Below are 6000 nucleotides of genomic sequence, written 5' to 3' on the forward strand. Positions count from 1 at the left end.
TCGCACACTATAAGTCTATTCAGAGTTAGTTCCCCCTTCAGCAAGATAGATAACCATAAAAGCAGGGACCGTAAGCAAATAAAATCAGAAATGTAGCCTAACCTTGTTTCCTCATGGACTATCTCGCTAGGAGTGCCCTGGAGGAATTTAAAGGGCTTCTCAAAAAGGTATTCTCAACAACCTGTAAAGGGGATGTGGATTCAAAACCCCAAATATCACGCCCAAAGCAGAATGCCAGGATACACTTGCCCTTATATACTTTGAGCAATGCCTCTATGTGTGTAAGGCCTTGAAAAGGTGCTGGTGCCAATAATGGTTCTTTCAAACATCAAAGTATTTATATGGCGCAGGGGATGCCATGTAAAATGGGAGTTCACTAGGATCCCTAAATAGGAAGAAAGTTCAACCCTGCTAATGAGATGACCCTTTGTCATAACTCTTTTCTACTGGTATTTCTAAGGCTTACAGCCATGACATGGGACTTAAAATAGTTAGTAGAGAATTCAAAGCCCTCCATGAAAGAAACAAAATGATCTATAAGGAATTTGCTGGCCGTTAGCTATACAAGCAATTAAAACAGTATTGTCCGAGCATAAAAGAGCAGACAAGGGCAGCCCATGCTCAGTACATCTAACCTATGATCAGATAAGGCTGTCTCCAAACCATTAATGTAGAAGAGAATGAGGAGGAAGGGGGCAACAATACACCCCGGGCGCACCCCTCCCTTCAGACTGAAAGGCTGAGTATATTTGCTGTTTGCCCCATACCTGAGAGAGGCAGTGAGGACCGCATCTAGATGTAGTAAGAAGGTAACCAGAGCTGGCTTGACCCCCATGGACTCCAGGAGAGTCCAGAGCTTGGCTCTATAAACTCTATTGATGGAGCAGAGTACAGAATATTTTGTGTGTACCCCGTTCAAACCAATCACCCCCCTATAACAAAGTAATATATTAATTTTGTTTGCTGTGTATTAACCAAGCACACACATTACATGTGGGAAATGTTCTGCATTAACAGGTTTGATTAACATATTAATTAATGGTGTAAAACGCACTTTTAATCTATTTTGCGCATTTAAATAGTGTAATAGTGCATGTCTATGTTGTAGTGTACATTGTGCATTACGTGCTGCTTTTGCTTAATTTTAATGGCTTGCAGTTTGATACTTTAATGCTAGGTAACAGTTTTTAGGGGATAAATATTAGCCCTGGCGGGTGGGAGGACAGAAAACACTTATTTTCTGTGTATTCACATTTTCTTTGTGTGTGTTTATCGTAGTTTGGCTGGTGGCCAGTTTCAAGATGGCTTCGTTTTTCCCGGTACTGCGCAGTAGAGAATGCTTGCATCATCTGGCTGGAGGAACCTCGTGCATGCACTGTGCTCCACTGAACTTTGCAACTCCAGCTGACTGTGTTCGAGGCCATTTGGTGTGAATGCCGGTAGTGGCTGAGAGCCAGAATGAAAGCACGAGAACAGCTGAATGCCTGTCAAAGAGAAACAGTCGAATGCCTACCAAAGAATGACCACGCGGAAACAGCTGAATCCCTGACACTGAACAGTTGAATCCCTGCCAATGAACCTTTGAATGCCTGCTAATGAACTGTGGACAGTCGAATTTGTATCTATCAGCTTGTCAAACATAAAGTTATTCACGGACATCCTGGGAGCTGAGAACTACATTATTATTCACGGACATCCTGGGAGCTGAGAACTACATTGTTATGAACGGACATCCTGAGAGCTGAGAACTGCATTGTCATGACCAATCAGAGCAAGGGAAACGACAAGAGTTGACACATTTGAGGGTAGAGAGCCAGCAAACACAGTATAAATATCAGACCAAAATTGGGGTTTAGTGTCAGAGAAGTCAGAGGAGAAAAGCTGCTTTGGAGAGATGCTGGAAGCTTGGAATTATGCCAGATTGCGCACTGATGACCCCTGTAGGTCCGAGATCATTGCGGGGCACTAGCCTGGGTGAGAGAAGTCGTCGAGGAGGCCAAGGGTTAATTAAGTAAGTTGGGGTTTTAGTGCTGGGTAGGAAGGTTTTAGTGTAGGAAATCTTTAGAATTAAATGCATGTTTTTAACTATGGTTCACTGATCCTTCATTTTGGAACCCTCTGTCAGTTACATGACCAAGGATTGATTTTTAACCATTTTGAGAATAATGAAATGAATGCAAACCTACACTTTCTCTTCATAAATTTTATTAAACAGTTTCTTGATTTATGTCCTGAATAAATGGCAATCCTCAAGTGAAAATTAATAGTGAGAGAATAAATGATAATTTCCTTTATGCAAATTAATTACATAAAATCTTTTAAATGATTTCAGGTGTTCGTGATTCTTTTAGAATCAATTAATTATGCAATTCAATATATTGTTGTAGTGAGGTTAAGCTGGTCTTGACAGTCACCATCAAGCAATCCAACTAATTGGTCCGTTGACCAAGTGGGTGGAGTGCCTTGATGATAAAGCTAGGATTCTACAGATGCAGATGTACATAATGTATTTAATGTAAATATTTTCCTATAGGTAATAAGGGAGGGACGGGTCATGGTAGGGGTGCCCCAGCCTTCCGTAAACTGAGTTTACAGACACCATACTAACTACAATACCAGGTGTGGGGTCCAGTTCTAATCCCAGAGATCACTGATATATCCACGTGCTCATGCAGTGAGGGTAGGCTTAGTCAGATAAATCATTGACCATGTTAGGGCTTTTCATTGTATACAGTTTGCTAGTAATGTTGATTATGTGGCTTAGTTGTTTATGTTTTTTAATTGCAGCACAAATGCTTCATTATAGACAACAGTATTTTCAATAAATATTGTAAATTTTCCTCTTGTCTTTCTTTTGTTTATTATGGAAAAGCATGAGTGAAAAAAATGAAAGATGATGATCTGTTTCATGGTTCCCTTGCAGACAAGAGGTTCATTCTCTGGTTTGCCAAATTGTTTGTCACACTGGGAAAGTTAGGAGTTCATGTGAGGCACTGTGAGCTAGTCGGACATTTGGGGCCTGCAGGTAGTGATGTGGTAGCGACACTCTGTCCCTACATACTGAAGCCCTGCACTCCCCAGGCACAGTTCTGTTTCCAAACAGAATCCCTACAACAAAAGCTTAGGCCTGCCGCCTCCCGACCTCTATAATACTGGTCCTCTCCACTCTCAGAATCATCGATGACCCCAAACTGATCAGGCCAAGCCTGAGGGGCGATGATAAAGAGCTGTGCTGGCGCCTGCTCCGGAGAGAACAATGGATGGCTCACTGCCCTCCAGAACCCCATGCTATCCCTCAGAGCACATGCCCCAAATACACGGTTCTAAAGCTCCTCTTTTAAAATCCTCTTTCTTTCACTAAATACCTGACTAAAAAAGAAGCCCTGACCCTCCTAACGATTGCAGAGATGCCATGAGCACTCTGCGGGCCTGTGAGCATGCCTTATCAAACCATTTAAAGGACTGCCAGATACGTGGCACAAGGCAGGGTAAGAGCAACCTTAATATGCCCAACAAGATTAGAGTAGGCCACCAACATGTTGATGTCAGAGGCTCCTTCATAGAGACAGGGGTAAAAATCTGATTCACAAGACAATTACAAAAAAACAGTTAAAATTGGCTGGGGCCCCCTTGGCCCATTTTAATCTTCTCCCCTGAGCTTTAAGATTGACTGGTTCCTGATAGAGGCTGTCATCCTTAACTAAAGTCTGCAACCACTGGAAGGTGGCCAAAGGGGATGGGTTATGATCCCTCTGGGTATGCCAGTCAATTATAGAGCTGGAGCCTGCCCCCTTGAAGGTTGGGGTTCTTGCTGCACTGTTAACATCCACCTTGTTAAATAAATTCACAAGTAATTGTTCCAGAATCAAGATGTTAACCAAATCCCCCTTTAGAGAGTGTATCAAATGTGCCTGCTCCACACCATCCGGGTCAAAGTCTTTATCACCATATAACAAACAACTGGTACCGGAATGCAAGTTAAAATCACCCATCAACATAAACACAGCAAATCTCGGTGAACTTTTTTTTTTTTAATTTGTTTATTGAGCAGCTTGTGAATATTACAATCATATCCCTCTGCAACGGGGGTAGCAGATCTTTCTATGACAGTGCATCTTGAACAAGCCATTTGTCAATAAAATACAATAGTATGATTAAAACAAACCTATTCCCCCCAAACTTCCCTCCACCCCGGCACTCGTATGTACATTCATGGTTCTGGTAGCAATATTTGTGGTATATGACATTCCAAATAGTAGCCCCACGGCACTCGGCTGGTATTCAGTGTTCACTTGTATGGCAAATTATGTCAGATCCGGATGGGTGAGGAGATATCCAGTGAGAGGTGCCCAGAAGTCCTTTAGGCGAGAAGCCTTGGGCAGTTCATCTGCGTATATTTCCAATTGATCCTTACAATATGTTTGATCTTGGAGCCACCTTCTGACCGTGGGTACAGCCCGTGCCCCCCAGCACAGTGCCAAGGCTCTTTTTGCGAATAGAGTTGCTATGGCCACTAGTCGCCTATTACAAGGCTTAAGTTGCTGCACCCATCCCAGCAGCCATACCTCAGGTACACATCTAACAGGCTCCATAATGATATCAGTTAACACCCGGGTGACACGTGTCTAAAATTGTAAGATGCCAGCAACAGACCACGCTAAATGTATAAAATCCACACCAGCATGGCCGTAGTGCACGCAGCATGCATTTTCAAGCAAACCAAATCTGTGCAACTGAGTCGGTGTGTAATAAAGTTGGTGCACATATTTAAAATGGATGATGCGGAGATTGCAATTCGCTGTCAGGCGCCCCGTTAAGACACAGCAAGCCTTCCAAGCCTCCAACGTCAGTGGACAGGACAGGAGACCATTCCACCTCCAATAAGAGGGGGAGTCACTCAGCTCTTGTTCCCAGAGAGATGCATTGTATAATTTGGTAATGAGACCTTGTCTGTGCTCCTCTCCTAAAACTTCACGCAAAGGCTAGTAACTTTCGCGATTCGGTAGGGAACTCTGGATAGACATCCCATATCGCCTGTCACACTCTTACATATGTGAATCCCAACATCATTCCAGTTGCCTGGCCCGCCTGCAGGTCATCTAGGGTGCGGAACCGACCTTGTTTATATAAATCGCCAATATTTATAATTCCCACCTTATTCAATGTTTTCAAGGCTGCCGGATCCCTAGCGGCCGATATATCAGGGTGTGCAGCAAGCGGTAGATTTGGTGCGTACAAATAATCTGACTGTGCCCTATTCGCAAAAGTTTTCCACGCCCAGGCAGTACAGTGAATCGGGCTATTTTCCGAGCATGGTCCCCCACCCCCGCCCATTAATGTCGCCACCCTCAGAGGCATAGGGAGAACAAAGTCCGCCTCTATCGCAACATGCGGTTGAAACTTCTGTGGAAAAAAACAGAAGTGCGCGAACTGCACCTGGGCGCATAGATAATATAAGCGCAAGTCTGGGGCCTCGAAGCCACCATGGTCAAAGGGCTGCGTCAGTACATTCCCACTGCAGCAGGGCTTTCCACCCCCACAAACAAACGCTAAAAGAGCCGATTGCAGTGTAGTGAACGGAGCTTTATTCAGACGAATAGGAATGTTAACAAATAAGTAAAGTAGCTTAGGTAAGAAAGACATTTTAATAACAGCGATGCGGTCTGCAAGTAAAAGTGGGAGTTTGGCCCAGCGCGCAGCTTGGTCTGTAATCTTGTCAATGGCGCGGCCATAATTAGTCGTTATCACTACATCAGGGTCTCTATGCAGCCATATGCCCAAATATTTTACTGGGTCAACTGACCATGTCAGGGGATAGTCCAAGTCGAATTCCACGATGCCTGCCGTCAACGGAAATAGAGTGGACTTCCTCCAATTGATGCCTAATCCAGAGTACCTCTCCAATTTAACATATTCGCGGAGAAGCGCAGGCAAGTAGGTGGCTGGTTCTCAGACATATAGCATCATGTCGTCGGCATATAATGACACTACCAAAGGTCT

The sequence above is a fragment of the Triturus cristatus genome, chromosome 12 (genome assembly GCF_964204655.1).
Source record: "Triturus cristatus chromosome 12, aTriCri1.1, whole genome shotgun sequence".
NCBI classification, from domain to species: Eukaryota; Metazoa; Chordata; class Amphibia; order Caudata; family Salamandridae; genus Triturus; species Triturus cristatus.